The sequence below is a fragment of the Sus scrofa genome, chromosome 15 (genome assembly GCF_000003025.6).
Source record: "Sus scrofa isolate TJ Tabasco breed Duroc chromosome 15, Sscrofa11.1, whole genome shotgun sequence".
Taxonomy (NCBI): domain Eukaryota; kingdom Metazoa; phylum Chordata; class Mammalia; order Artiodactyla; family Suidae; genus Sus; species Sus scrofa.
In genome coordinates this window covers 89,090,939-89,105,502 of record NC_010457.5, presented here as the reverse complement: position 1 = coordinate 89,105,502, position 14,564 = coordinate 89,090,939, and positions in this window count along the sequence as shown.

Here is a 14,564-nt window from a genome sequence, read left to right as displayed (position 1 = left end):
AGTAAATTCATGACCACAAAGAAGTAACTTAACCATCCCTTGGTTCAGATTCCTAATCTATAAAATGAACCTAACAGTAGTACCCATGCAACAAGGTGGTTATATGGATTAAATGAGTTAAGACTGTAGAAAGCTTGGAATAGTTCCTGAAACGTAATAAGGATAGGAATAAGAAAGGAGAGAGAAGGAGGAGAGAGGGAGGGACAGAGATAAAAGAAAGGAAGGAGGGGAGAGGAGAAAAAGGAGACAAAGAAAGATTTGGGGTGTCTGACATCAAATCCCGGTTTCTCACACTAAGCGCACATTTGAAGTCAACCAGATCAAGATGGATTTGAGACTTTCCACGGAGGCACTCTATAAAAATGATATTCACAACAAAGTTACTAAGTTCTAGAATATAGCTTTCTAATAAACCGTCAAAATAAATTACTCACTTATATGAAGTTCAATATCCATTTTTAACCAATGGATTGTATTATTAATAAATAATATTTACTTTATATTAATGAGGTTTAAACTTTAAGCTGTAATTCAGTGCAATATTTTCAGGTATATATTTTCTTATAAAATAGAAGAGAAAATATTATTAATAAATTCTCATACATTTTTTTTTATAATGACCATCTCCAACTCCCTCTTTACTATTAATGTCACTGAGGTAGTAACTGTTTATCAGTAGTTGTGTTTAAAGATGGGTTTTGACTAGAAAGCATGTTCTTTCCAAGTTTTATCACTCTGAAAAAAAAAGTCTCCAGACTAGATTTCTGGCCATTGTACACAAAAGTAGTGCTATTTTGAGCAGAGCTATGTATGCCTAGAGGAAATTCCTAGAATGATGGATAGCTAGATAGGAATTTTATAAACAAGAAAACAAGCACTCCTAGGTATTTACCATAATAAATTGAAAACTCTTTGCCAAAAATCTGTACATTCATGTTTATAGCAGTCCTACTCAGGATTGCTGAAAACTTGAAATAACCGAGATGTCCTTGAACAAAAACATGGATAAACAAACTAGTATATCCATTCAACAGAATACTGGACAGCAATATAAATGAACAAACTTTATTATTTATGGAATGAAAAAAGTAAATCTTAAATTTCTCATTAAAAGAAGACATACCTCCCAAAATGACATTTTTTAATTTGATATATATCAGTCTTGAAAAAAACAAATTATAATAATAGACAATTGATCAATAGTTGTTGGAAAGTTCTGGGAGGGGGCAGTGAGTACAAAGAAGCTGAAAGGAAATTTGAGGATTATGGAATTGTTATGAATGGTTCTGTAGTGGTAGACAAATGACTTTGCATTTTTCCACAGAACTGTCCAAATGGTGAGCAAATAAAAAATAAATGTGTCAGGGGACACAAGATGCAATGCATACTGTGACAAATGAGTCTAACTATATTATACATGTGAAATATAATCACACAAAGGAGATAGGAAAGAAAAGAACTGATAACAATAACTTATAAGACAATAATTTGATAAATTTACTAATATTAATGACATAAAGAGTTGTATGCAAATGCTATGCACCAGTAGGTTAATTTGTTTCTCAGTGGGTTGAACAGTTTCTCCTCGAAATACATATCTACTTAGAACATGCAAATGTGTAACTATCTGGAAATAAATTCTTTGTAGATATAATCAAGTAAAGATGGGGTAGTACTGGATTAGAATAGGCTCTAAACACAATGGTTGATGTCCTTGTGAGAAAAGGGATGTTTGGACAGAAACATAGGGTGAAAACCAAGGGATGTTGAAGACAGATACTGGATTTATGCATCTCCGAGTCCAGGGACACCAAGGATTACAGTAACTACCTAAAGCATGGGATAGATTCTATATTAGCGCTTCCAGAAGAAAACAATTTTGCTTCTGGACTTTCAGTCTCCAGAGTTATAAGAAAATTAATTTATCTCTTTTTTTCATATTTAGGGCCATATCCATGGCATATGGAGGTTCCCAGACTAGGGGTCAAATTGGGGCTGTAGCTGCTGGCATACGCCACAGCCACAGCAATGTGGTATCTGAGCTGTGTCTGCAATCTACACCACAGCTCACTCCAATGCAGGATCCTTAACCTACTGAGCAAAGCTAGGGATACAACCTGCGTCCTCATGGATGCTAGTCAGATTCATTTCCACTGAGCTATGATAGGAACTCCTTAAATTCTCTTTTTAAGCAATTCAGTTTTTTTGTACTTTATTACAGAAGCCCTAGAAAACTAATACACAAGAGTATAAAAATAAGCCATCTGAAACTACTTTACTCCTATTCTAGGGCTGAAAAGGCAAACATACTGTGTGCAGACACAGCCAGAATTCTCAGTGTCCCAGCAAGAAGTTACAACCCATGGTCCCTAACTAGAGTTGGAGGTATCAGTATGAAATTGTGTGTGTGTGTGTATATACATATATCAACAGGTTAAAATATGTGTAAGTAACATGTATGTGTATGTGAATTAACATACATACATGCATACCCTACCTCTGTCTTCTGAGGGGATCTAGAAGTGCAACCCTAGTTAGCAAGATGAACATCTGACATCGATACCTTGATTTCTACATTTATTCAATAAAAGTTATTTAGAGAAACAGTTTATTCTAAATCTGAGACAGAGAAAATATGAGTCTAGAAACAACCTAAGTGACCACCAATGCATGAATGGAAAAATAAAATATGGCATATATATGTAATGGAAGATGAATCGACCATGAAAAATATAAAATCTTATAATTCATGACAACATGGATGGTTGAGGGCATTATGTTAAGTAAAATGAGTCAGACCAAGAAAGACAAATTCCATATGATCTTACTTATATGTAAAATCTTGGGAGAAAAAAAGTGAGCAGAGGTGCGAGGGGGGTGATAGGCAAAATAGTGAAGTAGGTCAAAAGTACAAGCTTTCAGTTATAAAAGAAGGTCAAAGTCATGGAGATGTAATGTACACCATGATGGGTGTAGTTAACCATACCGTATTGTATATCTGAAAACTGCTAAAAGCAAATCTTAAAAGTTCACATAAGAAAAAAAAATGTAGCTGTGTATGGGAATAGATGTTAACCACACTTATGGTAATAATTTTGCTATTATAAATATCAAGTCATGTTGTACACCTGAAACCAATATATTATGTATTAATTTAAAATAAAAGTGTTCAATGAAGAGACTAATTTAAAAAGTCATATAAATAATACTATAATTTTTTTAAAGATGAATCTGGAGCATTCTGTGATGCCTAAAAATAAAAATGTGCCAAAAAATGTTAAAGGACAGTTACGTCAAAAAGACATAAGAGCCAACCTGAAAGAGCACTCAATGGAAACGCTAGAACAATTTGAGCAGAAAAATAATGATACTGTTGGATTATAACCCAAAGAAAAAAACTGTCATTCTATATTGATATAAATATTCACTGAATAAAGAAGTGAATAAATAATGGGAAAAGGGACAATTTTCCCTTAAAAAAGACTTATAATTAATGAACACAAAATAAATGAGGAAAAGAGAAAATCACCACTTGAATATCACAAAAATTGGTATAGTCATGAGCTACTGAGAATTGCTACAAGTACTGAGTGATGGCTTATAGAGAAACAAATAATTTTATAGCTATAAAGTATCTAACCAAAAAAATGTGTTCATTACCATGATGCTTTTAACATATGTCCACAGATACTTTGATACTCTTCCCTGTAGGAGGCGATCTTAACTCCTTTCATCTTGAGAATGAGCTCAAATTAGTGTTTCACTTCTAACAGAGCATAGAAATGGAGAAAAGAAGAACTTTAGAGGAAACTAAGTATATTAGTTTCACCAGGGCTGCTGTAACAAAGTATCACAAACTGAGTAGCTTAAACAACAGAAATTTATTGCATTAGAGTCAGGAGGCTAGAAGTCCAAATCAGGTTGTCAGCAGGTTTGGTTCTTCTGAGAACCGTGAGGAAGAATCTGTTCCATGGATTTCCTTGAGCTTCCAGGGACTTGCTGGTGACTTTCAGCATTCCTTGGTTTGCAGAAGCATCATCCTTATCTCTGGCCTACACCTTCATGTAGCATTCTCTCTTTTCTGTGTGTTTGTGTCTAATTTTCCCCTTTTATATAAGGATGCCAGTTATACTGGATTGAGGAACCACCTAATCCAGTATTAACTAATCATAACTAACTACATCTTCAACAACTTTACTTCCAAATAAGGTAACATTTTAAGGTCCTAGGGGTTAGGATATCAACATACAAGTTTTGGAGGGACACAAGTCAAACCATAGCTCCAAGCGATCAATATTAACATCACCAATAGTAAATCATATTGTAAACATGTACCTCAATATTTTTCAATGAGAATTGTGCATCATCTCTGTGATATTATTCCCCCAAATCAACAACCTAAGATAAATCATAAGAAAATATCAGTCAAATCCAAACTGAGGGACATTCTTCAAAAAATACATAATCGGCATTTTTCAATAGTGGTAATATATGAAAGATAAGGAAATACTAAAGAATTGTCACAGACTGTGGTCCACAAAAAAGATCACAACTAAATGCAATGTGGATATCCTAATTTGGATCTTGAAACAGAAAAGAAAATAATGGAAAAAAAAAAAACCTAGGGAAATTAAAGTCTGTAATTTCATTAATATCACTGTACCAATGTTAAAATCTTAGTTTTAACAATTGAACTATGGCTAAGATGTTAAAATTAGAGGAAATTGGGTGACAGGTATACAGGCAATGTCTGTGCAATCTTTGCAACTATCCTATAAAATATTTTTTCAAAATAAAATATTTTTAAAATAAGGGGCAGGAGTTCCCTTTGTGGTGCAGTGAAAACAAATCCGACTGAGAACCATGAGGTTGCAGGTTCCATCCCTGGCCTTGCTCAGTGGGTTAAGGATCTGGCGTTGCCATGAGCTGTAGTGTAAGTTGCAGACACAGCTCAGATCTGGCATTGCTGTGGCTCTGGCATAGGCCGGCAGCTACAGCTCTGATTAGACTCCTAGCCTGGGACACTCCATATGCCACAGGTGAGTCCCTAAAAGGACAAAAGACAAAATAAAAAAATTAAGGAGCAGATAAATTTGGGGAGGTAGAGAGTCCTTTAATGAAATGACTGCATCAATTATAGATTTGGGGTGGGAGGTAAGTGCTATTAAATAGTACTTACAAATACCTAATTCTCCAAACTGTAGACATAAGATCACTAGATCTATGTGAAGATTTGTTGGGTATTACTAGTGAATTTCATCTGAATTATTAACACATGACACAAAAATTTATGTTAATCCAAAAGAATCACAATTAAGTAATTGTTATTTTTATCAGCATCTTTATAGGAATGAACTAGAGGCTCTTATAATCAAAAGAATATTAATTACTTTAAAATATATTCATGAAAAGTATTATTGTTAATATAGAAAGCACTCTTGAAAGTTAGAAAACATTCTTTTCCAATAATTATATGGTAAAAGATATCAATTGACAAGCAAAAAATACAAGCTTCTTGCACTCTAAAAAAAATTGCTACTTTAAAAAAATGAAAATTAAGCAATCCTTTTCAATACAAGTTAGCAAGTATTTATAATAAATTAATCCCTAGCATTGGCATATATAAACAAATACAATCATGTGTTACTGATAGGAATGTAAATTGACATTAGAATTGTTTTTGCTAATTCCTACTGAAAGTTTAAAAATATTCAAACCTTTTACTAAGTGATTTCATTCCAAGCAATTAAAGTGAAGAAATAAGGTCTTAGAGTTAATTTTAAAACTGAAAGCAACCTAAATGTACAATGATAGAAACATGCTTAGAAACCACGGAAATCCATAGAATATTTAAACACTTATGATTATTCTACAGATGTGTGTGTGTCCATAGAAAGATTTCAGTGCTGTCTTAATGATGCTATTAAGTAAGGCAGATTTAAAAAAATTAAGAATACCACATAAAATATACATATTTGTGTTTGTGTATGGGCTTATGCATGTTGAGAATAAAGGAGGAAAGGAGTGGGTGGCAAGAGAGAGAAAATGATTACAGAGTTGCAAAAATGTCTCCCATAAAACAAAGTTTTTTCCTTCCAATAGTTGTGAATGTTCACTGGCAAAGTTGAAGGATCCTAACACTAGAGTTCCCTGTTCTAAGGACTACATCATCCCAACAAGAGGGCAAAAAATAACTCTTTATCACGTAAGGCAATGAGATAGGAAATTTTTGTGAGAAAACCGAGCTAGTTATGGCTTTCTAACACAGCAACTTGTCTGGGCTAAGCTATATTTTCCAGTGGTTCTGTCCCTGGCTGAATTCTGACTGATTCAGAACTGATGGTGATAAGGAAACTCCAATATTGTTCAATAATATCTGCCTTCTGATTTTAACTACATTATGTAATCAGTTCTTTTGAGCAGCTAGAATACAGCATCATTCAGGGGATGTAATTTCTGTGACTGAGTTACAAATGTTTGTAATTTTCATCTTGTTGACAGACTCCATTTCTTTCTTAGCTTGCATTGTTAATGAAGCATACTGCTACGTGGAAGAGGACCACGTGGCAAGGAAATGAAGGCAGCCTCCAGTCAATAGTCTGTTAGGAAGTGAATTTTGCCAACAGCAATTGAGTGAGTATGAGAACAGATCCTTCTCTAGTAAAGCCTTCAGATGAGAACACAGCCCTGGCCTGACACCTTGATTGCAGCTTTGTGAGAAACAATGAAACAGAGAACTCAGCTATGTCTTGCCCAAATTTCTGACCCACAGAAACAGTAAGATAATTAATGTGTTGCATTAGGCTGCTAAATTTTAGAGTAATTTGTTACCCACGATATAGATAACCAATGAATTTTTCTTTGATTAATACTACGAGATTTTTTTCTTGCTTGTCTGTTTTATAGTTTCTTCAATAAGTAATAATTTTATAATAGATTTTTTAAATCAATGAAAATGTCTCCATTAGAATACCTATGATGCTCTAAGACTCATGGGATATCCTTGTAATATGATGTCCTTAAAATATGGTGGAATCATATGCCTGCACGAAGCACACAAAGGTTGTTACTATCTCTGGATTTGGTCCATACAAATGCTATGTATGCTCTTAGATGACTTTTTCCACTTCCATACAAACATTTGGCATATGGAAACTTCTACTTGTATACATACTCTTAGTATTTACTCCTTTATCTAAACCACAAGATAAGGAGCTGCTGTATAGATACATTATATCCCCTTCTTTAGAACTTATTATATTCACCTCTTTGTATTGTCACTTCTAAAATGTTTTTGTTACTTTGACTCTTACAGAAATTTCCTGCTTATATTTGGAGACTGCAACCACAGAGTAGAACAAAAACAACTGCTCAATCTCTCTTCTCTAATGACATTCATTATCATTTTCTCCATTCGTGCAGAACTCATTAGAATTATAGATACCTCTAGTCTGAGTTACAAAATGTCTCAAATAGAATTTTCAATGTTTCAAAACCTGAGTCAATGGATTATATCATTTTGGCTATGCTTATGTACAATTTTTATATGATATTATAAATAGTAAATAAAACTGCATCTTTTCTTACTCTCCCTACAAATGTTGCTATATACCCCATTTGCATAGTAGATTGAGACAACTATGAGTATATATAGTAAGTAAGTAAAGAAAAATAAATGTGTGAAAATTCAAAGTATCATTCCTTTAACGTATTTCCACATTACTTCCTTGCTAGAAAAGCAGCTGTGTCTATGACTAACTGTGGGGCCTTTGTACTGTGTCAACTTAATTAAGGTGAAATGCCTGTTTCTGAGATTTGCTGTCCCTCATGTGGCTTTGGCCAAGGCTTGGAAAACAGAAGCAAAGGTGAGCACCCATAGTTTTTCTCAGTAGCCTAGTGCACAGTCTTGCTTTGCCACACAAAGTCATCACTGACTTACTCATTCATTTTGTTGTCTTGGAATTGCAGCTGCACCAGCAGCTCCCCAAGTTCCTTTAGATTTCCTCCTTCAGCTTCTCCCAAGCCTGGTCCGTGTGCACATGCAGCTTCTAAACCAAGTGTGCCAGCTTCTGCCACATTCACTGGCACCACTAAAACTGCAGGATTGTAGGTAGTTAAGAGACAAATGCATGTTCCAGTTTATTATAATGCAATCCAGCTCATCCTGATGAGTTCCAGTTTATTCTTGTTCAACCCCACCTCACATCCACCTTCTGTTCCCAGCTCCTTAGCTGCTAGCTCCAGATCCAATGCCAGATACAGAAGTAATAGCCTTACCTGGAGTGTTTGACCAGCTCCCACAGTGTGTCAGGTCAAACTCCTGTAACGAATACCTTATGTATGTCATGCATAATGGCTTTGCTTCTCTGTTCAAACCCAATCACTTTTTTTTTTTCATGCCTAATAGTACAGTGCAAATAGTATAGTAAAACTTTGGATCTTTGAGACACAGATATTCCACACATTTCCCTTCCAAGTAAGGAATTGCCTCTAAACTAGGAAAAGCATCTTGCAGAGTTATTAGGAAAATTAGAAATTATGTAAAGTGCCAGAAATGTTAGTTGTTTTACACAATTTTATCAGCACCTAAAATAGCATGTCATAAGAAATGGAAAGTGATATAGACTATACAGATAATTACTGAAAAGTTAAAAATTTTTAAATATGTACCATGCATATAACTAATTAGTGAAAAGCAAAAATAAACAGTATATTGAAATATTCAATTTCTATTAAGCTGAGCTTTGTACCTCTTAGGGTTGAATTGTGTCCTCAAAGATAATATTGACGTTCTAACCCCTTGTAGCTTAGAATGTGACCCTATTTGGAGGCAAGATCTTTGCAGAAGTAATCCAATCAAAATGGGATCATTAGGGTGGGCCCTAATCCAATAGAACTATTGTTCTTATAAAAATGTAGAAATTTAGTAGAGTCTTTAGGATTCTCTAGATATAGTATCATTTCATCTGCCAATAGTGATAGTTTTACTTCTTCCTTTCCAATTTGGATTCCTTTTTTTTTTTTTTTTTCATTTCTCTGATTGCTGTGGCTAGGACTTCCAAAACTATGTTGAATACTAGTGGTGAGAGTAGACATACTTGTCTTGTTCCTCATCTCAGCAGGAATTCTTTCAGCTTTTCACCATTGAGAATGATGTTAGCTCTGGGTTTGTCATATATGGTCTTTATTATGTTGAGGTATGTTCCCTCTATGCCCACTTTCTGAAGGGTTTTTTTCAGAAATTGGTGTTGGATTTTGTCAAACATTTTTTCTGCGTCTATTGAGAGAATCATATGGTTTTTATTCTTCAGTTTGTCAATGTGGTGTATCACACTGATTGATTTGCAGATATAGAAGAATCCCACTTGATCATGATGTACAATCCTTTTAATGTATTGTTGTATTCGGTTCGCTAGTATTTTATAGAGGATTTTTGCATCTATGTTCATCAGTGAAATTGGCATGTAATTTTCTTTTTCTGTGGTATCTTTGTCTGGTTTTGGTATCAGGGTGATGGTGGCCTCATAGAATGAGTTTGGGAGTGTCCCTTCCTCTGCAATTTTTTAGAAAAGTTTCAGAAGGATAGGTGTTAGCTCTTCTCTAAATGATTGATAGAATTCACCTGTGAAGCCATCTGATCCTGGACTTTTGTTTGATGGAAGTTTTTCAATCGCAGTTTCAATTTCAGTACTTGTGATTGGTCTGTTCATCTTTTATATTTCATCTTGGTTTAGTCTTGAAAGATTGTAGTTTTCTAAGAATTTGTCCATTTCTTCTAGGTTTTCCATTTTATTAGTGTATAGTTTCATACAGTAGCCTCTTATGATCCTTTGTATTTTTGTTATGTCCGTTGTTATTTCTCCTTTTTCATTTCTAACTTTATTGATTTGAGTCCTCTTTTTTTCTTGATAAGTCTGGCAGAAAACTGTGAGAGCTCATCAATTCATTTGGCAAAGTCACAGGATACAAAATTAATACACAAAAATCAACTGCATCTCTATATACTAACAATGAAAGATCAGAAAGAGAAATTAGGGAAGCAATTCCATTCACCATTGCATCCAAAAGAATAAAATACCTAGGAGTAAACCTACCTAAAGAGACAAAAGATTTGTACTCTGAAAACTATAAGACACTGATGAAAGAAATCAAAGATGACACAAATAAATGGAAAGATATACCATGCTCATGGATTGGAAGAGTCAGTATTATCAAAATGACTATACTACCTGAGGCAATCTACAGATTCAATGCAATCCCTATCAAATTACCAAGGACATATTTCACGGAACTTGAAGAAAATATTTTAAAGTTAGTTTGGAAGCACAAAAGACCCAGAATAGCCAAAGACATCCTGAAATAGAAAAATGGAGCTGGAAGAATCAGGCTCCCGGACTTCAGACTATACTACAAAGAAACGGCCATCAAAACCGTATGGTACTGGCACAAAGACAGAAATATAGATCAGTGGAACAGGATAGAAAAACCAGAATTAAACCTGCACACCTACAGCCAAATAATCTATGACAAAGGAGACAAGAATATACAATGGAGAAAAGACAGCCCGTTCAATAGTGGTGCTTGGAAAACTGGACAGCCACATGGAAAAGAAGGAAATTAGAACACTCCTTAACACCATACACAAAAATAGATTCAAAATGAATTAAAGACCTAGACATAAGACCAGATATAAAACTCTTAGAGGAAAACATAGGCCAAACACTCTCTGACATAAATGACAGCAACATCTTCTCAGATCCAACTCTTAGAGTAATGACAGTAAAAACAAAAATAAACAAATGGGACGTAATTAAACTGAAAAGTTTCTGCACAGCAAAGGAAACCCTAAACAAAACGAAAAGACAACACACAGAATGGGAGAAAATCTTTGCAAATGAATCGACTGACAAGGGATTCATCTCCAAAATTTATAAACACCTCCTACCACTCAATACCAAAAACACAAACAACTCCATCAAAACATGGGCAGAAGATCTAAACAGACAATTTTCCAAAGAAGACTTACAGATGGCCAAAAAAACACATGAAAAGATGTTCAACATCACTCATTATTAGAGAAATGCAAATCAAAACCACTATGAGGTACCACCTTACACAAGCCAGAATGGCCATGATCAAAAAGTCTACAAACAATAAGTGCTCGAATGGGTGTGGAGAAAAAGGAACACTAGTACACTGTTGATGGAATTGTAAATTGGTGCAACCACTGTAGAAAATAGTATCGAGATTCCTCAGAAAACTAAAAATAGAACTACCATTTGATCCAGCAAATCCCACTCCTGGGCATCAATCCAGAGAAAACCACGACTCGCAAAGACACATGTACTCTGATGTTCATTGCAGCCCTATTTGCAATAGCCAAGACGTGGAAACAACCTAAATGTCCATCCACAGAGGAGTGGATCAAGAAGGTGTGGTACATATACACAATGGAACATTAATCAGCCATTAAAAGGAATGAAATATCAGCATTTTTAGCAACATGGATGGACCTAGAAATTATCATGCTAAGTGAAGTCAGTTAGACAATGAGACACCAACATCATATGCTATCACTTACATGTGGAAACTGAAAAAAGGACAGAATGATCTTCTTGGCAGAACAGATACTGACTCACGGACTTTGAAAAACTTATGGTTTCCAAAGGAGAGAGGTTGGGAGCTAGGGGGATGTTCTGGGGATGTGGGATGGAAATATTTTAAAACTGGATGGTGATGATCATTGTACAACTATAAAGAAATTCAATGAGTAATGAAAAAATAAAAAAAAAATTTTTAAAAAGTAGAAATTTAGATATAAAGGCCCAAAATGAAGATAACATAAAGATACAGGTAAAACACGACATGAAGACAGGATTGGAATAATGTGTCCAAAACCCAAGGAACACCAGAGATTGTGGCCAACTACTAGAGGCTAAGGAAGGACAAGGAAGGATGTCCTTAGAGCCCTCAGAGAGAGCATGGCCTTGCTTGTTGACATGTTGAATTCAATCTTCCACCCTCCAGAACTGAGATAGTAAGTGTTTATTTAAGTCATCCAAATAAAAAAAATATTTAACTTAAGTTCTATAAAAAGTATAGCTGAAAAATTAAGTTAATGTATATAAGCTCTTAAGGAGAAAGGAGGTTGGAGGCATAAGAACTGCATCAATCCTATAGACTCTAAGCTAGAGTTTAGAGATGCTGCAGCAAACTAAAGAAGCTTACTAACCAATGACCACATAAGGGTCTTGTTAAGCATTTTAAATGTATGCTTAGGTGGAATGTACACTTAATTTCTTTTTAGCATAAATTCTCACAACAAACTTATGAGGGTAAATACACTGTTTTTCTCTCCAATTCAGAGACCCATCAGCTTATACAGTTCTACCATTTTGCTATAAATAACAGGTGTAATTAATAGGCATTTGTATTCTGCCTAAACAATCAAGCCCTTCTGGTTTTACAAAAAATGTGATAATTCTACCCTCTGAAAGTTTTTGTTCTAGCAATATAATACGTATCCAGCACTATCCCTGCTATTAGATGCAATATGAATGTGGTCCTAAAACCTATATATCTTAATTTCCCTCATATTTTTTTTTCTTTCTCAAAGCTTCCTGATAAATCCTCTATATCTCTAACATATTTTCCTTAATAGTTTTAATTACTAATTTCCAATTATTTCTTTTTCTTATTATCCCCAACGGACTGACTTTAACTTTGTTAAATTCAAAACATACATATTGGTAAATTCAAAACATATATATTGGGACTAAATTCTTGTCGTTACTGACAAGTTTTTTATTCTTTATACCTGAATTTTAGATCTTCTTATGTTATTTCGTTATTTCAAGAATTTAAAGTTGTATACTTATCCAAACAGTAGAAAATAGAAAGGGAAATGTTTTAGAGCATAACAGATTGTACTAAACCCTTAGATTTAAGCTCACTATAAACAGAAAATCTCTTTTTCTACTAATCTGTCAAATTGCAAGAGATTGGTATTCTTTTCTGTAGATTACCACATGTCTGAGAACACACTATAACATACTGTAAGAACTGAACAAAAACATGTGCTTGCTGTTGAGCAAACATTATAGATTACCGTTATTTTAAATGGGGTTATTATTATTCTAGTCCCCGAGTTTCCCATTTAAAGAAAAGCAATTCTTTGTCATTTGTATTATCCTAAACATGGCAAAATATTTATCATCCTTAGTCCACAAAGCATTCAATACATAGTTAGCTTCTTTAGAACCTCCCCTTTCTCAGCATTGTAACAAGAAAAAAAGCATTTTCCTCCTCCTCCCCTTTGTTCTAAATGCCTATTTCATTTCAAATCTTGTAATTGATCACTTACATCACAAGTGAATTTAAATAGTATTATGTTTGGACAATTAATCTAGTTTTTTATTTGGTAGCACTCATTACCCATATCATAGAATACTTTTCCTTCAGTGCAACTTTTAATCAACTCACATAGGTACATGTACACTCTTTGATAGATTCTATACATTATTTTACCATATCCAATGCCCTTTTACTCCTGAATAATGTTTCACATTACTCCTAAGATCTAATGTTCCCTGTAACATTTTATTGGCTTTCCCAGTTCCACTCCCCACCTCACTTTGCCTTTTTCCTATGTGTTTCTGTCTGAGGGATTTATTTTTTAATCCTGTTCTAACCCTCCACCAGTCTTCTTCACTATTTGAAATCTTTATGCAACAGAAGTTGGATTTCTTAACCATAAATCCTTTAAAGAAATCAATAAAAGGAGACTCTCTTCTTACCAGAATATTTCTTTTCTAATAGGACAAATTTTTCCAACTAACATAACATTGCTTCATAATATTCCATAAGGGTAGTGATACCCTCTCTGGCTAGTAATGTAATGTATGAGCAGTAAGTAATGTATGAGCAGTGCTATCATGAGAATAATCTTGAATACCTAGTTGTAAAGGATGTATACTTTATACAGTACATTTACAACATGCTCAACTGTCTCAGAGAACTTACAGTGACAAGGATAAATGACTATCAGTTTTGTGATCTTTCACAGTGGTTAAAATGTCCATTGCAGTTTTTAGGTGAATTTTAAAAGGTTGGAACCAATTCTCTTAAGACATATACTCAAGAATCTGTGTAAACAAAGTAGAATCATCAAATTGAACCTCAATTCCACACTATTTCATGCTCATCTATTTTCGTTAGGAGTATCTTTAATGGCCCTGTCAGTCAACTTTACTACTTACAATTCCATAGAAACTACTGCTGCTCAAAAGCATGATTAACAATATTCCCAAATAACACTGTCATTCAAGTATGCTATTTACAATGCTAAGATCACTAATATGCTATTGTGCTCTAACAGGACTATTGATACCATTTTCTTGACCTCCAATTCTCCCAGTACAATTGCTAACACGGCTGCTTTGCTAAAGAAGTAAATAATAACTTGATAGCACCATTATTTCCTTCCCTGTCATCCCATGTTTCTAGACCTGTTGCTGACACTTTATAGATGCTGCAGTTTTAACAAATTCTCATTCAAACATCAT